Source organism: Agelaius phoeniceus, chromosome 2 (assembly GCF_051311805.1).
Source record: "Agelaius phoeniceus isolate bAgePho1 chromosome 2, bAgePho1.hap1, whole genome shotgun sequence".
NCBI classification, from domain to species: Eukaryota; Metazoa; Chordata; class Aves; order Passeriformes; family Icteridae; genus Agelaius; species Agelaius phoeniceus.
Genome location: NC_135266.1, coordinates 31,878,539 through 31,897,718, shown reverse-complemented (window position 1 = coordinate 31,897,718; position 19,180 = coordinate 31,878,539). Strand labels below are relative to the sequence as shown.

General features: G+C 39.2%; 1 protein-coding gene across 8 annotated transcripts in view; it reads right to left on the bottom strand.

Moving 5' to 3' along the window:
- Positions 1 to 16,134, bottom strand: part of INPP4A (inositol polyphosphate-4-phosphatase type I A) — an 82,849-nt gene extending 66,715 nt beyond the window's left edge. For 4 of the 8 annotated variants that reach the window (XM_077173438.1, XM_077173441.1, XM_077173443.1 and 1 more), the window contains exons 1-2: positions 15,922 to 16,133; positions 4,872 to 4,932 (exon numbers count right to left, since the gene is read on the bottom strand). The gene's annotated coding sequence lies outside the window, so the exon portion shown is untranslated. Of the gene's footprint in view, positions 1 to 4,871; positions 4,933 to 15,921 lie in introns of all 8 variants that reach the window. The other 4 variants (XM_077173442.1, XM_077173444.1, XM_077173445.1 and 1 more) reach the window with 2 other exon arrangements.
- Positions 16,135 to 19,180: the final 3,046 nt, after the last annotated feature.

Here is a 19,180-nt window from a genome sequence, read left to right as displayed (position 1 = left end):
GCACAGTACCTTAAATTCTCATTATTCAGTTCAATTTCTCATATTCACAAACTGTTGAATACGTTCATGTAGGCTTTTCAATTACTTGGGTCACTCATGCATGCAACATCTAGAAAAGTTTCTGTTATAAGGCATGATGATTTTCTTGATAATATCCAAAAGCTTTTTAAAAGAGTAAGTACACTATTCATTTCAAGAAAACTGTTAACATGCTGTGAGAATTTGGTTTTTGTTTTTCTTCCTCTTCTTGTTGTTTTAGTGTTTTGGTATCTCTACCAGCTTGACATAAAATGCAAAAAAAACCAAACAAAAAAAACCTTTAAAAGTACAAAACATTTCTTAGTCTGCAATTTCAAACTTTTTTTCTGACCCACATTTGCAGTTTTCTGCCTTGAGCTGCAAGTAATCATTTTGTTAAAAGATAACATTTGTATATGTTGCCTCCTTCAGACAAATTTGGCCTTAATTTTAATATACTCCCTTATTGACTCATTCTTCAAAAGCAAAAGTGTGAGCTGTGCATCTTGGTGCTTTAGCAGTAGGTTTGTAGCTGCCTGCATATATCACACAACAGTCAAAATAGGCAAACAGTTAAGATTTCTTCTGAATATCATGGCTAAAAATGTCTAATTGTGCTAAATTAACAGCCAAGGGGCATCCAATAGGAGGGGTAGAAGTGGGAGGGCAGGCACCAATCTCTTCTCTTTGGTGACCAGTGACAGAATTGCAAGGGAATGGCATGAAGCTGTTTTGGCAAGGTTTGGTTAGATATTAGGAAAAGGTTCTTCACCCAGGTGGTTGGGCACTGGAGCAGTTCCCCAGGGTGGTCACAGCACCAACCAAGCCTGACAGAGCTCAAGAAGCATTTGGACAACAACCTCAGGCACATGGTGGGATTCTTGGGGCTGTCCTGTGCAGGATCAAGAGCTGGACTTGATGATCCTTGTGGGTTCCTTCCAACTCAGGAGATTCTATGATCAAGTAAATTCTGATTCAGCAAGGTGACTCAGCTGAGGGGCAGCACATGAGCCGACACATAACTATAGGCTTCAGTTCCACTGTGGCAAGCAGAAAAGTTAACATTTCTCCTGGTATAGATTTTAAGACTGACCTGACTTTTTGGGAGGTCTCAGATCACTGACAATTGCTCCTGACTTCACCAAGGGCTGCAGATCCTCAGTGTCTACAGAGAACTTTTATTGAGATGTTGGACTACAGATTAAAGATATGAATTTTAAAAATTTCCCTGCCCCCCAATATTATGAAAAATCCCACACTAAAGTTAAAAATAACTATGAGTCTATTCTGCTATTTATTCTTCAGAGAGTAGCATGCTAGCAATGCCTCAGTCTGAGACAAACTGCAGATATTTTGTCCTTTATTGCAATGCTTCAAGCTATTGCAGGCCATACATATGGAGACCATACAGAGTGTTCACAAGTGTTTGTACTGCACCGTCCAGACCTTTTGGTGTGAGGAAGTCTGTACCTGAGGACTTACATGGTCACTTTCTATCTTCTTAGCTAAAAGGAAAATACTAATGGAAGTAGGAAATTATCCATATGCAGAGTTTCCATGAATGACAGAAGCATGGCAGGCAGCTGATTTTGAAGGTTGGTTTAGATGGTTCAGATTAAGTGTTAATTCTCTCAGTATGTTTTAGTGAAACAATTATTGCTGAAACCCTCATTATCACTCTGTGGTAGTTCATCTATGCATCTCCCAAGGATAATACTGAGATTATTAACAATTAGGTACAGGACATTTTGTAATTTAAACATTGTAACAGCTTTATAATTAAAATACAAACAGAGGAGTAAAATTAATGTTATTGAATTGAATGCAAGCTTGTGCTGGATAAAGTTCCAAAGACTTTAAAGGGCTTGATGTAAGAGTAGCATTTAATTCCAGAAAAAGCTTGATTTTTGTGCTTGCACAGAACACAATATAGACAAAATATTTGTAAAAAGAGACAGAAGCCATAAGAAAGAACCAAAGTAATAGACCACAGATAGCTCTCGTTTCCAGACACTTAAAACATGTGAAATTCTGCCTCTGCCTTCTCCCTTTGTGCCCTCTTCAGCTGTTCTCATTAACTATGTGACATTATGTCCTCTTACTTTTCTTTCTCTCCATCTCCCTGGATTCAGGCTCTATTCAATACCATTACGCCTTCACGTAACATATTATTCAAACTCAGCTCTTCATCTCTCTCTTCACTGCTAAAAGCCATGGTTAGCTCTGTATACTAAAGCCAGCAGTCAGAAAACCCTCTAATGGAATACAGAATATTACAGAAAGGCCAAGTGCCACACATTATGCAATGACTGCACATGTAGTTATTGCAATTATCCATGCCACGTTGGCATGGGGCATGAATCGATCTACCATTAACAAGAGGCCCTAAGAAACAAAATCACTGCACATTGAGCACAGCCACAGTCACATATGGCCTGCTCTGCATTTATACTTTACAAACTGGCAAGAAGGAAAAAGGAACAAACTAGCAGATGCTGGTGGTTTTTGCTAAAAAAACCCCAAACTGTAAAAGCAGATAGAAAATTTGCAGTAAAAGGTAACAACAATAGCCATAAAGCAGTTTGCTGTGATTATATTAATGATCACCTCTCCTTAGTCAGTCACCTGTGCTGTTTGTCCACTCATCATCTACACCAATACATTAGCAGGGCACATTTTCTAGAGATGTCACCCAGAGAACTGACTGAAGAGAAAGCTGTGACTTTTACTTAGAAAGAGTGACATAACCTGTCTTATACACAATTAAAGAGCCTTAATAAAAAAAAAATATATGTGGAGCTTTACATATGCAACTTTGAGTTTGACTCCTAATAAAGAAGCCACTAAATCTACACCAGTGGAAAGAAAGTATTCACCAAAGTACCAAGCAAACAGGCAAACAGAAGTGGTGGTATTCTCTTTTCCTTCTCTCCTGTCTTCTCTCCAGATCTATTCTAACACAAAGCTTCAAGCAGGTAGTGCAATCTGACAAAAAATGGAGTGGGTTGCACAGCCAGGGCTGTATTTGAGAAACACTTAATTAGGATGATATGCTGTCCCTGTAGGGGAGCCCCAAATGCTGGCTTTTTGCTCTATTATTATGGATTTCTTTGCAAGTGTGGAGACAGACCCCACAGGGGAGAAGTCATAGCTGTCTTGGGGTAGAATGACAATTCTTTTTTAATTTCTTCAGCAAGAAACAGCACTACATTGGATGGACATGAAGGATTGCCTCAGGCATTTCTTTTCCAATGCAGACAATGATTAATAAAAGAAAGAAAGATAGTATGAATGACTAGTATTACTGCAATTCCTTTTAAGTCACAAAATACCTACAGGATCTGGCCATGCTAATTTGCTGCTGGCAACTTTATCCTGGCCCTCTTGGTATGGAGAAAGATCTGTAAGTGCATGTCTGATTCCCAAGTTGTTCTTCACTGAGCAGTTCAAGATGGTCAAAAGAAAAAAAATTGTACATAAGCCCCTAGAGCATCCTGTTGTGCACTCTATTCCATTCTGCCCCAATTAAATAACTGAGTCCATGGTATCGACCATTTGCTTTAATTTCAGATGTAGGCACAGCCATGGCAGCACACCTCTCTAGACTTTCCAGTAATTGATTCTCAGTCTGCATTAAGACACACATTTAACACAAGAAAAGCAATGCTGCAGGAGAAAGTGCATCTGCTGACTTTGTCTGCTTGACCTTACAAAGGAATTTGATCTCCCTTAGCAGGAGCAGGGGAATAACATCTCTGAGAAGTCAATACTGCTCACCATTGACTCTACTCCACCATTCATTATTTGCTGAACTCTGTAAATGGGGACTAAGGGCACTACATCAGGGACAAGGACACTGAGGTCCACCCTCCATTTCTGAATGCAGCCATAAGCACCACATTTGACCAAGAGCATCCTGTTACACCTCTCACTACTTCCTACTCCCACACCAGCAAAACTTCCTGCCTCTACCAGAAGACTCTTATTATTAGTCTGCTTCATACTGCCTTGCAGTTCAGGCCACATCCCTTCATCTCATCAGCATATGTGGCCCAACTTCTCTTACTCTCTGGAATGCCAGAAGCAGCTGCTTAGCTCTCAACACAGCTGCTCTGCACACAGGAAGCAAGAGGAGTCCTATGACTGAACTTTGCTTGGAAACAAGTGGCCAAGAGTCTTCTCACTTCTGCTAACAGGAGCCCCAGAGACAGAGATTTCCCTCTCAGGGCCTAGAAATGTGACCATCAGCATCTGCACCCTGCCATACAAAGGACATAAAGCAGCTCTTTCACTGTGGAGAAGCAAATACTTCACAAATGTTTGTGAAGTGCCCAGCAGGGTTCAGATCCCATCCTGAAGGATACTGCTCTATGCTACAGCAATGCTCAGTGACAGGCAGACCTGCCTTCTTCATCAATATCTCTGGATGGTTAAGGAGAAAAAGTAAAGAAAGACTGGTTTGCTCCCATGGTAGAAACAGGCAACAAATATTAGCCTTTCATCATAGGCTGTACTTTAAATCTCACAGACTTCCAGAAACATATAATTTGTCCAAATACAAACATATCATACTGTCACTAGCTATTGAACTTCTTCACCTTCTATGGGCAATGCATCCAAATAAGAACAGAAAACCCCTGGCCAATATAATGAACTACTCACACTACAAACCATAGGGTAAAAGCATGCCACTGGTACCAGAATGTTGGATCTTGTCAGTGCTTCATTATTTCCAAGGCTGAAAGTTCCTTTTAGATTTCTCTGCCTCTAATTTATGATGAATCTTTGAACTCTTGCCTTCAGTGTCAACAGATCATCACACATTACAGTAGTAATGACTAAAATTATCTTACCTTACTCCACCTTTCACAAATTAAATTCAGCATATGTATCCAGTTCTTTTTTTAATGAAGTCTGAAAGACACAAAGAGCACAAATTATTTCTGACTGAATGAACCCATATAAACAGGCTAGTAGTATAGGATTTGTGGGGAGGGGAGCAGGGCAGTAAGGAGTAACTACAGGAACTAAACCCAACTAAAAACCTGTGAATAAATGCTGAGTGTTAACATTTTATAACATACCTTCTCTATAATTTGAAACAAAATCATTCATTCAGTTTCACACCTTCATCTCTTTATTTACACTCAGAGAACAAAGTCTGTATAACTGGGAGGTAGGAAATAACTCTATGGATCAAACTTCTTATCTTAAGGCCAAAGCATGAACTTATCAAGTAGCATGCCTTCCAGTATAATTTTAACCTGAAATATCTACCATTTTGCTTCAATAGAGCATGTTAGAAATCTTTGAGTGTGGTACCACAAAACTATGGCAAGTCAATGGGTTCCTATGTGGAGAAGATGCTTCTCTATTAAAATGTACACACAGGGCAACCATATAAATATATACAGTAAGATTAAGAAAAGTAAATCCTTAATTCACAGAAAAATGCAGTCATAAGAAAAGCACTCCTCAAAATATTAAATTCAGGAAAAATTCATACATAAAGCAGTGTTCAAATGCGTGATGCAGTAATCAAGATACAATTCATCAGTTTACAGCAAAACTAACAAAGGACAGCCAGAACTGTAGTAAAAGAAAGAAGTTAAAAAGTACTAAGATAAAACAGCACACTGCAGACTAACAAGAACTTCTGCTACCAATTGGGAGCTTATCAGTTGATAAAAACCAAGAAGAAAGAAGGCCTTCGTGTCAGATAACAGAGCCACAAAAAGGGAGATACTTCACTAGGGCGTACCAGCAATGTGCTCCTGTTGCTACAAGAAGCAGCAATGAAACTAAATTAGGAACACTTGCTACAATGAGCTGAACAGCCTCCAGCTCAGTCTGCAACATTCAGAGAAAGGCTTGTGCAGACAAGGAAGAGCCACCTTCTGCAAAAAACACTGTTAAACTCAGCAAAGTGGAAGCTGTGATGAGTTACAATTTGCTCTTCAGAGATCCATAACAAGGGCTTTCAACACTGATGTGAAAAAAGTGTTAAGATAAACAGAATGTTAACAAAGTAACAAATGTAAGCTGAATAATAGCAACGAAAAAAGACAGTTTAGACAGGGGTAACTTTGTTTTCCACATAATAAACTGTTACACCAATGTTAAAACAGATTTAACAACTCGGGAAACTGCACCCAGCCCTGTGCTTTCATGGACTCGTAAGCAAAGCATCTAAAATTTCTTGCAAAATTATACCTCTTCATAGAAGTGGCCTGCAAAGCAGCTTAGGTTTTCATCATCCAAGGTGAAGGCCGAAGAACAAACTTGAGGTTCACATCTAATACTGTCAGTTCAGATGAGAAGTTACAAAGTATTTAATTAACCCTGGCTTTTTTTCCTCTATGAGGACAGAGACATCTAACATTACATGGAACTCTTTTTGGGATAACTGTGATATGCAAGTTATCAGGAAAAAAAGTCATCTACTATTTAAAATCATTTTTATATTGGCAAATTCAGTTGCGAAGTTCCAATTTAATATTCTTTATAACTTCAGCTGTATTTATTTAGTTGGGTTCTTTTTTTCTTCTTCCACTCTAAAAGCAGGGCAAGTGCTGTGAAAGCTCCTGGACACCATGAAGGCTACTGTCAAGGCAAGCCATTGCCAGTCACAGTCACAAGATCAAGGGCTGATACTGTGGACCTACTACATTAATATCCTGTAATACACTGTACCACCTTCACCTTCAAGACATCTAATACAAAACTTAAACCTGGTCAGTTATTATTTATTTAATTTAAAGGAAGAAACTAAAATGGCAGAGATGATAAAGGAATCTAAAAATTCTATTTTCAACACTGTGACAAAAACCAGATTAGTTCTGTGGAGACAGGCAAATCCTTTTCAACTTTGTGGCTTAGCTCAGGTATCTGTAAAATAGAGACAATGTGACCTAGTAACTACATTGAACTTCTTTGCTGCCAAGTCATATTCCTAACTTGTTCACTGCCTTCAGCAAGTCACACCCATCTTGCAAAGCAGCACTGAGGTTGGTGATATGTTTTAAAATCAGCTCATCTGTGAGATTAAAAAAAAAAAAAAATTCAACTTCTGAAGAGAAGGCAAGACCTACCCCTACCGATCTCTCTGCAATTTCTGACCTCCTGCAGGTGCCCTCCTGCTCTGCACCCCCTTCTGAAAGCAACTTTGGGTTTTCAACTACATTTCTAGAGGCTGTCTTTAAGTCCTCCTCTTTGACACATCCACAGTTTTCAATTGCACTCCAGTTCTATTGCACTTTGGTACCTGATTAAGAACTGTCAAAGTGCAGCTTTAGCTGTAACAACTAAACTGAAGACCAGCAGCACATGCCCAGGTATTACATTCTGAGATGCCAATGGCACTTGCAGATGAACAATTCTAACTGGGGACCAATTCAAGCCCTTTTGCACCCTACATTGTAAAGTTTTTAAATGATATTGCCCTGTAATAGCAGTAAAACCATAGGAGAGTGTAGTACTACTGTAGACTGCACTACAGGACCATCTTCTTTACATGTTCTGCCTTCTTTCTCTGGCCTTTTGCATTAAGACAGCTTCATTACAGAAAAAAACCCAAAAAACCACATTCTATTAAAGACTGCAGCATGGTTTTGCTTAATTAAAACCATTCAGAAATTGTTTTGCAATAGACTGATGATGGCAATTCAAACCTTAGAGCTTGCTGCCAGATTTTAAAAGCCACTCAGATCCTTCTCCATACAGAAATTATACATAGTGAGGCTTTTTCTTTCCCCAATCACTTATACTTGCATCCAGGGTTACCACATAAACCAAGGAGAACATAATTTCTCCATTAAATCTGCCACACCATTATTCCAAAGTACTGCAGAAAGTGAAGTGCGTGACACTATTTTGTGTAGAAAAACACCAGCATGATAAAAACCAAACACAAAAATAACAGGGAGTGTACATGCTCTCATTGGAAATCCCTCACTTTCTCCTCCATGCTCCCTTCTTCCTTCTTTCTGACTCACTGAATAGCAGCAGCTAAATAATTCCAGGAAGGAAGGCACAACTAACACTGCTCCTTTGCAATTAAATGTGGTGTCAACATCTCTGAAAGGTACCTGCAACCCATGACACCAGGTGTGATATTGTCTATTAGGTAATCAGGGAAAAACAGAGCTACTTTGACTGGAGGTGAGCCAAAATGGCACATGTTGGTATAACCTAAAAGTCTTAAAACAATAAAAATAAATCCAAACACACCACATTAAAAGTAAACAAACAAAAAAAAAATACTCCACCACCCCACCCAACTTCTCTCCAGAATACTTGGACAGAAGAAAAAGAGCAAAACAGAACACTTTGCAAAAGGTACAATGCAAAACCAAAGCTCTCTAGCAAGATCAGGATGGGGAAGGACTGTTTGCTGATAATACTGGCAAATTTGAGGAACAAGAAACTCTGCAGTGGACAAGGAGGTGAGGATGAACCACATGACAGCAGAGCTGCAAACTAATGCTCATTCAAATCAAGTTGTTAGACTCAGTGTAGCTCAGAAGATATTTCCTGTAAACATATTTTAGAGGCTCAGGTTTCCAATAATCAGCCTACAAACACAGGCAGCATGTTCTTTTTCTAGCAGACAGAAGGTAGAAAATACTGTGTGTCCTGCTGTGCTGCCTGATCTCCTTTGCTTTGGGGCAAATAAAATACTGCATTGTCTCAACTCTCTTGCAACTCTTGCAATATATTATTTCTTGGACTCTTTCTTCATTCCCCATTTTGAAATACCAGTTTATAGGAAACATAAGAACGTAAAGAAGATAGACTCACTTCATTCTGAGCAAATCATTACTGTGATCAATATGGCACCTCTTTTTGCAGTATTTACACAAGATGCTATCACAATTACACCAAAATATACCCTCCAGAAAAAGAGTAAACCTGCCTTGTCTTCATGTCTCTTCCTCAGAATTACTTCAGATTCACTTGTATTATGTATGCAACCTGTACTGTGCACATTATGTACACAACATTAAAATTTTATCTATTCTCAGCTCCCAGTTGTGAAGAAATAAAACACGTCTTCAACTCTATCACTTGGTTGCAGCAGTGCTTTAACATTCCTAATGCTAGACTGTGTTCCTGAAGGAGCCACAGCTTCTTGTCAGGCAGAAACACAGGTACAATTTACCTTGCTCTGCATGTGATTTTTATGAAAAGAAACTCACAGAACACAGAAATACCTCCCCAGGTTGAACACACAGAGTCAGAACCCAGAGCATGACCCAACATTAGGTCCATTCCTCAACACTGTCAAATACACACCTCCACAAAGTCAGTCTAGATAAAGAGTGCAGTTCTGCAAAACGGGAAGCCAGGAAGAGAAGATTACAAAAGATAGTCGCGAGGTCAAAGTGGTTTGCACAAGTAGATCCTGTATTTCATATTCCATTTTACATACTAAAGAGAAGACATGGTTTGATTTCACAAGCATTACTGACCCAACCATCTGCTATGTGTTTATGCAAAAAGATGAGGTGACACCCAGGACCATGGTGCACCAGCTGTGAAGAACTTTGTAATAGTGTTGATAGGAAATGAATGGTGTCCAGTGTCTAAAATTCTTACTGTCTTCTTTCATTTATTCTATCATTGTCACAATAAGACACATTTTACTTAGCTACCAAATGCCCACAAGGCCTCTTCTTTTTTTTTTATCATGGGAGGCAATGTTTTCAAGCTAGATAATATTTCACTGTGAAACTAAACATCCAAGGAACAATGGCTGGAAATTATCTTCATGCAGTGTAACCGATAATTTTCTGAGGATGTTCAGTTTTACACAAATTCCCAAGTTGTTGAGACATTAAGATGTGTTTTCCGTACTACACTGGCCTTATAATGTTCATTTTATGAGTCCCCAAATGCAGCTTGAGAGCTCATGTAAATGGGAACGCTGGGTACTCCAGCCATGAAACATACAGTACAATATGGAGAAATTGAGGCTGCATTATTAACTTTATGTTCATATAAACAGTCATGTTTACTGTGAAAGTTGTTTTCCAGAAATGTGAATCACAAAGGAACACAGGAAAAAAAGCAAGTTGTAGGGAAGTTGGGAAAGATGTCATACTTTAAAAAAAAAAAAAAGCTGCACACTGTAACATTCTTCCTTCATCAGTTACCACAGCCCTCTCAAATGCCTATTTGACATATACCCTCTTAGCAATCTTTTAGATGTCTGCAAATGTTGCTAGTGACAAAAAAGTGCTGTACTAAGAAGAAAATGCTCTTCCAATTTATCCTGGATGCCTTGCTTATGAGTGGAAGGGGGATAAAATCTTCACATAAATTGAGTCAAATTACAAGAGTTCTTGTCTCCTACTTATCACAAATATAACACCAGTTAAGCAGATCTTCACTGGTAAGTGTTCTGTCCTCCATTTGTCTTTCTGCTAAATTTTACATAAAACTGATCCTTAAAGACCCCTCTGGTTTTTAAAGAGACAATTCTTACCTGTGCCAAATTTTTTCTAGCCCACAATAAAATCTTACCAGTGGCCCCTTGTGACATTTCGATTTTCCATGAAATTTAAAGACTATGGCGATGTTTAGATATCTGAAATATAAATCCCACTAACAAGTACAGAAAAGAACATGCAGTCCTTCTTGAGGTATTAGGAAATATTTGCATCCCCCCCAAAAAAAGGCAAAGCATTCACAAGGAAGTCAGAATGGAGACTACATGGGTGTTGAAGCCAAACCACTCCTTGCCTCAGATCACACACACACAAACACTGGCAGCCTTCCCTCACTTCCACTCATAAAAGGAGCTGTTTCCCTCACACTCTCACTGTGCAAATGGAGGTTTATCCTTCCATGTGCCCAACCAGGCCCCTCCTCTCACTGCTCTCTGTACCCTGAAGGTGCTCATCTCTTTCCACTATGCCCATGCACTCTGTATCTCTTACTACATTCCAGCAAAATCTGCCTTTCTTACTATGTACCAGCAAAAGAGTAGTCACTTTTCCAAGCAACTTTCCTGTGTAAAATCAGTTTTCTGTAGAAGTGTCAGCATTATAATATCATGTTCTCATCAGAATCTACAAAGCTATGGGACAATGATGAGAAATCTTCCTTAGGCAGGCAAAACCACAATGGCCACATTCTTCCTATTACTCACTACCTCCTGTTTACCAAAACACAATTGAAAGTCATCTATGTCTCTCAGGAACAGAGAATAATTTGAGTAACTTTTCCCAGACACCCACATTTGAGAGAGTGTTTATGACAGAAAGAGCTCACTCTGGCCAGCTCAGTTGCATGCATTTTTATGTCATGTATTTAGAGCTATGATGCTAATATTCAATGACAGTAATAGTTGTGACACAATCCTTTTCATACAAATCCATATATCATACAGAGCTCAAAAGAGCTCTTCTTTCAAATTTTCCTGAAACAATAGAGGACACTGTCAACATGGCATTATTTATTTCATGTTCTTGTATGTGCATTATACAAATCAACATTTTACCATTTTGGTCCATATATCCTCAGAAGAAGCCCTTCCAACTGCTTGACAGAAATAACACTGAAGCCTGGAAAAAAATAAATCTTATCCTGTAAAGTCAGGGCGCTTGTGTCTATTTCTGAAATGAGACAGAAGAAATCTTTTATAGCAGTTTGTATTTCAGGAATCTGGGACTTATAATACATTCACCTATCACACACAGGAAATTGGATGAAGTTATTGGCATTTAGTGCAATCTAGAATATTGCAGTGCTGTCTTTTTTTTTTTTTAACAGCAGACTCCATGCTCTGTTATTCACATCTGCCTGTAGCTGCTTTGTCATCTGGAACTAACAAGTATTTATCTAAAAAGTAAATTTGAATTAAGGATCATGAACCCACACCCTTTAAACTGTGTTTCACCTGAACATAGAAAGTCAATTCAGTGTTATGTGAGACATCAAACCTACCAATTGGTGATGTTTATTTAAGCTCATGCAGACGAGTCAGAGGTACTCTGCTTCTTTAAAGGCAAAGCATCAATTTGAAATGAAAACAGAGCTAATCCCAGATTTCTGCATCCCTATAAAATACAAGGACAATTCTGCACAGAAATAACATGCCATCATAATCCAGGCCATAACCTCATTTAACCAGAGCAAAATGAACTACCCTCATCCTCACACTGGCTCTGACTCCAGAGCACGAGAGGGGGACTACAGCCATGAAGTCAAGTGAAAACCCCGACCCTGAAGGCAAATGAAAGGACCATCATTGTTATCCTCAGAGTATAGGCTGTACCATTCACTCTTTATTTAAACTAGCACAAACTTCAAAATACACAAAGGTTTAAACAGACAAAAAATGAGACTGTGACTTTTCCTGCCTGATGCAGAAGCTCGTGCAACACAATGAGCTGGGAGCCCCTCTAGCAGTTCAGGCCTTGCAGGGCAACCAGGATGTGTTCACTGTCTCACTGTGTCCTCCTGCTTGAACTGCTTCAGGATTAAGCAAAGAGCTTTTCACAAACACACCACAAACAAAGATTTAACAACTCTTTCCCCCTCCTCTTTAAAACCAGGCAACAAATCTAATCCCTGTAGGAAGAGTTCTTCAGAAAACAGCCAAAGGGGCTGAGGAGATGCCCTCTAGATGCTTACACTTATACAAGACCACAAAAGTAACTCATGTAAAAATTGTCATCTCTAAAAATGACACAAAAAGAGGAGTTGTTCAACAAGCAAGATGGTTCAGTACTGCAAATGGTGCTATTCATACTGCTCACATGCAAGGATTTTATTCCAACAGAACTCCAGTTTACATGGGTTTACTTCAAACATGCAAAAAAAGAAACAAAAACTTGTAACAAAAAACCCAAGTCATAAAATTTTTCCCTCCCTCCATTTCAAATTCCTATTTGAAAATAGAAATGCTGTGTTGTTCTCTGACAAGGATGTACCACACAAACACCAAGATGCTGCTTTTTCATATACTGCAGAGTCCTTTATCAGGAAGTCTAATGTCAAACAGCATATCACCACAGAAAATATGGCAACTATTTCTTCTGGGGAAAAATATAAATCCTTATTCAGTGCATGACCTGTCTTTTACTCTGTGTAAAACTTAGCTTCTGAAACAGCAATGGTCCAGTTTGGGTTGATTATTAGCTAAAAATGTAACACAATAAAAAAATATCACTCATATTAAAGATGACTCACATAAATTAAATGAACTGCAATGACAGGATTGGATTTCCCCTAAGTTCTTCATCAGGCAAGGCTAGTTATAAATCATTGCTAATGCAGCTTTTGTGTAAAACAGGAGAGTAAGTGCTTCCTCCCACTAAAGAATTTTGGAGAAATGCTTTATTTTCTCTAGGGTCCTAATTTTTCTACGTACTACCCACAGCAACAGCTCTGTTTCCTGCAGCCATTTCCTGCTGTCATGGCAAGGAGAGGTAGAACCACATGCCCAAGGTGATGCCACTGTCTGTTTTCAAACTTCTGCTCAAGGACTGAGAGAGCAGAACATGTAAGAGATCTGAGTTAATCCAGCAGCTGCCAGGAAGACTGACAAAGGGCTCAGAGTAACACAGAGCATGGCCACAAAAGAAGCCACCAAAAAAAACCAGGAGTTTTTACAAAGGAAGAAACAAATAAAGGACAACCTGAACACCCCACCTGTTGTTTGGAACACAAGCAGCACAAGGAGCAAAAGGGAAGTGCTGAATTACGTGAGCTTTGTGGCATTCAAGGCTTTCCTAGGTGGAAAACCTACCAAGGGGAGAGAATCCACACCTGAGCAGCTGAAGTGAGAATCAAAAAGGGGGCTTAAATTTCAGCAGGAAGTTCACAAAAGCTTTAGAGAAGGCAAAAATAACAAAGCATGGCTCTGTAGTAATGCAGAGATGAGAAAAACAGCTGTGATATCCTGTAGGTTAGGAACAGGAGGGGAGAACAGAGAGCTGGGATCTTCTGTTTGCGTTTACAGAAAAAAAAGGGCCAAGGATATAATGAACTCTCACAATTCAAGTCCTGCCAAAAAGTACCAGTGAAATAATCCAAATAGCCTCTGCCACTTGTTACCTTTGCAGCCTAATGCAAAGCCATCTTAAGGTAACAAAACTCAACTTTCAGGGTGCCTAGAGAGCAGACTTTGACAAGCCCTGTTATACTTATTGCAAAGTCCCTCCACAGAAAGATCAAATGCAGCTGGTTCCTTTTCACTTAACACAGATTTTATTTACCTAAATGCATACTTAAAGGCAATTGTTTAAGCAAAATTCTGACACAATCTTAAATAACAGTAATTAAGATAAAAATCAGTGGAAAAACTCAGACTGTAAAGAATGTTTTATTTCTACTTGTTTGGGTCTGGGAGGAGAAGGAGACTGTCACGTGCCAGAATTTTGTTAGTGAGCAGTCCCAAACCCACTGTTTAAACTAGTTTGCATTTATAATGCTGTAACATGAAAAATATTTAATATCAGAAACATAAGTCACAAAAATTAGTCAACAAAATTTTTCCTCTGGCAGTTGGGCATCCATGACAGACTTTGTTTTAAATGCTCCTCTCACACTGTAGTTTTCCAAGTTGTATGTCATCAGAAGTATAAAGATCCTACAAATGCACTAACAGACCTTACTTTCCATTTTATTAAGAAAACTAATCTATTATAAAAGCTAGAGTAACACCAAATCTGGTTAATTCATAGCAATGAAAACACTGTCCATCAGTAAATGCTACAAACTAGCATACAGAAGAAGAACCTAAAGATGCTGTAATTTTTAAATGCTATTATTACAGCACTGTATTTCTTCCAGAGAAGATGACAGTCATCCCTTTTATGTAAATTCTACATGGAAATGAGTGGTAATTTCAAGTACCTGAAAGCAATCTAGGAAATGATCAGGTTTTGAAAATACCCTCATTCCCTCATTCTGAAAACAAACAAAAGTGATCTGGCTCCCTTATTACTGAAAGCAACTGCCAACCTCACTGTACTTTAAAAGGATACTGCTTTGCAAATACAAAATAAATGGGGGGGGGGGAGGAAGAGGAGAAAAGAAAAAAATAAAGATAAATTCACTACTGCAGTTCAAAACCAAAATCCCGAGTTTAAAAAATCTCTTGTGGGGAATATAGCAAATGCTCAAGACTCAGAGCATTCTACAAGAGCATAATAAGCTATACCAGCCTAACCTATGTTAAAATTATAGCACTAAAGAGAGTAAAATACCAGTAAAGCCACTATAAACAAATGTTATAACTACTCTGCATATGTCAACACTAACTAGAATATGTCTCATTTTTTGCATATTACTAATTGCCAGAACATGACATATGTACTTTCAGTGGCACAAGATGAAAATCACCCCAATATCTGGAAGTACCACTTGTAGTATTTGAAGAAACTGTTTACATCCAGGCACTGCACAGATCACATGCACAGTCCCAGCCTGAATGCTGAAGGCAAAACAACACAGTGGCTCTAAAGGTAAACAATTATTTTGCTACTTCAAATGCAACTGCTTTTTCTATTCTATTGACACAGAAATTCATTAAGCAAGAACTAGAGAACTGCAGCACCCTCCAAAGAACAGAGAGCTGCTTAAAAGCTAATTGTTTTCCTTGCCCTACCGTCTAGCAGCACTGTTTCTTCAAAAGAGGTCTTCTGTCCTTAACATGGCTGCCATGCCTTACATAACATCAATGAATGAGAAAGTAGTTATTTCGTTTCCTAGGACACACACTGCCCATTAGCCATATGATTCTCCATATGGCATAGCAAACAGCCCAGACAAAGCTTTGCAGCAACGCAGCTCCAAAGATCAGCATCCTCTGAGGATAGCAGCAACAGTAATTCAGGCTTCACAAGCACCAAATTCCCTTTGGTACACATTTAAATAAACAGGCATTCTTACCTTGAGAAAGCAATACTAATAATAATAGCAGTGCTCAGTAGAGCCTCCTCTGTTTCATCTGTGCTCGTAAAAATGAATATTGGTGCCACTGTCTGCTGCAGCAGGTAATCAATAATATAACCTGCTTCTTCTGTTGCCAGAGCTGCTCCATCTGAACGCTAGCTAACGTGAACACTGTCAGTGTGAGTCATACCAGTGACTCAGAGCAGATGCAGAGCTGCAGGAGGAGTTTAAGTTTCAAGGCTTCCTCTCGTTCCGGCTCCCTGTCACACAGGCACTCGCTGCCTGCCTGTGTCTCTGTGTGTGCCTGCAGACTGCCCCAGAAGTTGGATTTTATCCTCTGCATAATCTTGGAGAGTTGAGCAGTTTCAGTTTGTTTGTTTGCTTTGGGGTTTGGGTTTTTCCCCCCTGGAATAGCAATTCTGCTTCTTCACAAATATATTTGTCAGGAATAAAGACCAAGTGAATACTATGGTATGGCAGGCAATACACTACTACAAGATACATGTGGGCTCACAAATCTTGTCAAGAATAGGGGTAGAACTCAAAAAACCCAGTAAAGACTGTAAAATGAAAGTATTGAGTCGGGGCAATATCCATTTATTCATGACAACTTCATAACAAAGTGTCTGATTTTGTTAACTACTCTGGACACATCAAATTTGGTCTCAAATGCAGTGAGATGAAAGAGCTGTAGGAAGGACTGTAAGAAGGGATGCACATGAGCAGAAATGCTGTGTGCCTGACACCAGTTTAGCAGGGAAAAGAGCCTATAGGAAAAGAGAATAGCTGTATTATAAACATGAGCAGTGCATTTGGGTTTAGGGTTGAGTCCTGGCAGCTACCCCCACAGGTATCCATCTCACCAGGCACTGATAACCTAGTCAAAGAAGCATTTTGAACATGTATTTATTTCCCAGGCCTGCCAGACTCCCCACCATGAACAAGCAAGAATAGGCATCATGAGCCAAAGTTAGGCACTCAATGTTGGACATTGATATGCATTGCTGTTCTGATCCCACTTATTTCTGAAAGGCACATTGTACTAAGCAGTTGCAGTATTTAACAGATTCAGCCTTCAAGAGAGATGAAGCCATCTAGTACTGAGCCATCAGGTTAAGTACATGGAAACAAATTACAGTGGGATGAATCAAGCAAGTATTGTCATAAGAAGATGCTGGCTGAAAGAACAATGCCACTAAAATGCATAGACCTGCTAAACAGCCACTCATATAAACATCCCAGATAGTCTGGGGAAAAAACACTTGGTTTATGTCAAAGCATTTACAGCTGAACATTTTTCCTCATACTTAGCAAATGTCCAGTTGGCTATCATCCAGCTAAACAGATTTGTGTTGAGATTTCTCATGGAAAGGCTAATATCAAAGCATGACTTTCATGGGTCTGCATGTTTTGTCATTTTAAAGAATTCATTCTCTTTCAAAGCCCAGTAAAATGAAAGGTACCCCTGCCCATTCAATCCAAGTATGTGTGCAGCACTCTTCTGGACTGAATTTGGCTGTTAAAACTGCTGAACAAACCTTGTACTACTGAGGGTGAATGTTTATTCCATGTCTCTCAAAGCAGCCAAGAACACTGCCTTGGCAGAGATCAAGAGATGAGAAGGAATCAAGCTGAGCAAAACACTTCTTGAAGCATGGTCATGGAGACAGCATAAACAAGGGGGATATAGAATAGCTGGTATCTATGAAGATACACTGAATTAAATTCTTTCCCCTAAAACCATTAGTATTCTATCACTTGGAAAATCTGTTGAATCCCATCCTTTCCCCCAGTTCGCTAACGACAGTGAATATTTGCTCCTGTTAAGCTTCCAAGGCTTTATTTTCATGTTTTAAATGTTTGAATAGGCAAGAGAATGCTAAGAACCACAGCATATCAGGGGAAAAAAAAACCAAAACACAAAAAACACAACAGCAGCAACAAAAAACCAAACCAAACCCCTGGGATTTTAATCAGGAAAACGAACATGGTCCAAACGGCATCTATGACACAGGCAAAGAAGACAAAACTGGATGATGCTTCACATGTCTGGGGGTTTGGAGGATGGTAATTTGTTTTCTTTTTGGAGGTGGGGAGTTGTGGTTTTTGTCTCCTTTAAGATACATGGCATGCAATTGTATATTTACATTCAATTTTGTGCTGCTGTCCAGCTAAGAGCCAAGATTTGGATCAAAGGTGACTCAAAGAAAAGAGCTGTCAAAGGCCTCAAAGGGATAAAGCACACCAAGAGTGAGCACCCACTGTGAAAAATGCATGTACTTGCCTCAGCTGCAAATGACCTCATCTACAAATCAGATGTAATTTAGCTGCTGTAGGCAGCAGTTTCCTGTTTAATTGATCAGCTTTTTTTGCTGGACATTCTGCACTAGAAAGGGGCTGGGTAAGGGGTTGAAAAGTGGGAAAACCTGAATCTTCTTACCCTCCAAAAAAGTGAATGTACACACATGTGGATGAAATCTTGACCAGAAATTTAGTACAGCCTTCTGAATGAAACACTGCTGCAAGAGATTCTGCATCAAGAGGCGGTGTAGACTATTATACGCTCTTTACAGTCTACGGATAATGTTTTTTCCTTCTTCACCTTTAGGTAACAAGCAAGCAAAGCCTTTTCTATAGTAACTATTCAACATGGTACCAGGCTCAAGAATCTTGCTCTTCCTTATCACCTCCCTGTCTCTAGGAATTAGTTTGTTGGGAATTATTTTTAAAGTCATCATTAAGCCAGTGATGGTGGAAATGGTTTCCCACAGCCTATTCCAGATTGTCAGATTTCTTATTAACCTGCTTTCTCATTAAATCTCAGAATGTCCTTACTGAGAACACAAACCTCTAGTCTTATTTCTGAGCCTTATTCTTCTTAGGTTATACTGTCTGGGGGTGGGGAGGGAATGGAAGAAATAAAAAAAGGCATTCATTCTTTTCAAGGACAGACCTGGCTCCTGATGCAGACCCAGATTGAGGACCACTGCCAATATCCACAGTGCCTCCTTCCACCCTCACCCTCCTAGCTTTCCAGTCATCTTTCCAACAGCTACACTCTCTGCTGCATCCTAATGTTTTGTAATCTTGTTTTTCTGAGCCCTGTGTAAAGGTAAGAGTTCAGAGACACTAATTTTTGAGGAGCACTGACACACATTTTCAAGAGGAAAAGAAGAGTTATTTTCCTGAACCAGCTATTACTCATTTATTATTGACATGGTCATTAAAATACTTTCCAAAGTACCAGTGAGGAGCC